The 2,644-nt window shown below is 32.9% G+C and overlaps 1 protein-coding gene across 1 annotated transcript in view; it reads right to left on the bottom strand.

Annotated features, from left to right (window-relative positions):
- Positions 1-2,644, bottom strand: part of vps37d (VPS37D subunit of ESCRT-I) — a 58,739-nt gene that overhangs the window by 1,348 nt on the left and 54,747 nt on the right. The window lies entirely within an intron of this gene.

Raw genomic sequence — 2,644 nt, 5'->3', positions numbered from 1 at the left:
TGATTTTTTTTTTTTTTTTTTAGTATTTTATTGTATTGTTTTTATTTTGAAATTATTCATATATAGTGCTGTACAACTAACCTCTTTTTAATTCACATTACATTCACACCGCTGTTTTGGGAACTCAATGCAACAAAACAAAACAAAAACACAAAACAAAAAATAAAAACTATTATTAATATTATTATTATTTTATTAATGATAGTTATAACTCTACCTTTTAAAAATAGACAGACATTTTTAAATAAAAAATGTATATTATATAATTATAATAATTTGATTTCATACTAAAATTTAGACACTTAATTCTTAAATTCTTCACTTACAAACATTCAAACCCTTGAGCTTTTGAAAATTCTCAAGTGTGTTTTTTTTTTGTAGAATACTGGTGAAATGCTGTAAACCTCTGTCCACAAAAATGTTGGAAATGATGTAAATGTGTATATAAAATTAATCTTGCACATACTGTGTTCCAAAATGTGTTAAACACAGCACATGCAGAGATGGACTGCATTTACTGCGAACAAAGCCACTCTGAGACACTGAAAATGCCAAATTATGAGCTGTGTGCATGTAGACCACAGTGCAAATTGTTGCTTCACTTTGAAACATGCAGCACAACATGACTACACTACATAATTAAATCGCAGCCTTTGTTATGCTAATCGCATTAAGCTATATCATGGTTTCAGCTTCAAGTTTGATTAATTGTGCAGCCCTATTTAGCTAATTAGTTACTTAGTTATTCACCCCTGGTAGCTGATTTTCCAGTTTGGTCAGCCTATGACTAAAAACTATGTTAGGGTAATTTAACGTATTTTTAAGTAACATTTTTAGTTACTTGACAAAAACACTGTGGGGCTTAACAAACAGACAAAGATGATGTCACACAATACATTTACCATGACCCTGAAGTGTCTGTGGAAAGCTCTGCTGGAAGGGGCAGGTGTCTACACTCTGTCTGTCTCAGTATGGGGGACTGAATAATTGATAAGTCTTGTCTGCACAAACCCACACCTTAAATGTCCTCACAGACATAACAATAAAGACTTTCAGGACACCTCCCCTGGCAACCTACACATCAGTGTGAGACAATAACATGCAATGAGCAACTCTAACCCGGTACTGTTATTGTTAATCTAAAACGATTTCATTAGTTTTCATTAATTGAAAAAAAAACAAAAAAAACATGAAATCAATATACATATGTAAATATTAGCTGAAAATCTTAAGCAAAAATGTGAAATTTGTTTTGGCAACTGAAATAAAATGTTTAAGTACTACACTTACTAAAACAAAAACTGAAAAAGCTAAATTGAAATTATACAAAAAAAAACAAAAAAAAAAACAAATGTACTAAAACTTAAAAGCGAGAAGTATTACAATAAAAGCTAATTAAAATATTAAATACTATAATCATGTATATATATAAATATATATATATATATATATATATATAGGGAAGTAGGGGTGCTGAGGGTGCTGCAGCACCCCCTGGAGTGTAGCCCACGAAAAAATGGGGGTGCTGGGGGGGCGGTGTTAAAAATAAATGAATGAACAATATGTAATAAAAAATAAATACATAATTTATGAATCCCTTTAAATCCACGAGAGATGCACCTGTGCAGCCGCCCGACGGTTTTACTGTGGGGTGTCACGTCTGTTTCTCTATCCAACGACACCCTGTTTTTGGATAGACATTATATGCTGTTCTATTAGAGCACTATATAACATTATATAGCGAAGAAAGCAATGCAATAAAATTTAAATAAAAAATAATTATTTTATTAATTTGTATATTCATTAAAATGCCTATATATATATAAGCCTAAGCCTACAATGACAAGAAGCAACGGTTAAACATGAGTAAAGTTGAATCAAATTGACTGTGAAAGTTGTTTCAACTTATTAAACTTCTTAAACTGACTTAAAAAAAACATTTGTTGCCATGGTTTTTTGATTATATTCAGTGGCGTAGCGTCTAGGTATGCAGGTACATATGGGCCCGGGCAGATTGGGGGCCCGCCGAGCTGAGGGGAACTTTTAATTGAAACGAGGAAATGAATTTTCCTGCAATTTCTCTGAATTGCCCTTGTCCGACAGCTTATCAGAATTCTCAGCCCAAGTCCGACTGGAGCCTGTGTCTTCTCTCTCTCTCTAGTTTAGGTTTTTAATGGCAAAGTGGTCATATTTCTTTTTGTTTCTTTATTAAGTTAATTTAGAAATATTTTTGGAATATTTTATGTTTGTTAAATTCAGGTTTTTATTTTTTAAAGGAACGACCAAGCGGCCAGCGGCTGACAGTGAGTTGAACATATGTTTGATCAATTTAGCCTGCTCAAATCAACAGGACGACTTGCCTAAAATAAAATCTATAGACATAAAGCACTTTGTGCATTTCACAGTATTAATCTAAACATTTAACCTAGATAAATGTGCGCTGTTAGGTGCATATCCAATCGTTTGTGCAGAGAGTGGAAGCTGAAGCGCGCTCTGCAGGACATGGAGGCGCCAGCGTGATCACTTGCATTTTTTCGAACAGTGGAAACAACTTAAATTTTGTCATTTTTTGCTCATAAAGGTAATAGTAAATCATCATTCTAAACTATAAAGGGTCTACTTTTATTTGTGTGCACTCACAATA

Source organism: Sinocyclocheilus anshuiensis, unplaced genomic scaffold (genome assembly GCF_001515605.1).
Source record: "Sinocyclocheilus anshuiensis isolate Anshui unplaced genomic scaffold, SAMN03320099.WGS_v1.1 scaffold246, whole genome shotgun sequence".
NCBI classification, from domain to species: Eukaryota; Metazoa; Chordata; class Actinopteri; order Cypriniformes; family Cyprinidae; genus Sinocyclocheilus; species Sinocyclocheilus anshuiensis.
This window is presented reverse-complemented; position numbering and strand designations above follow the sequence as displayed.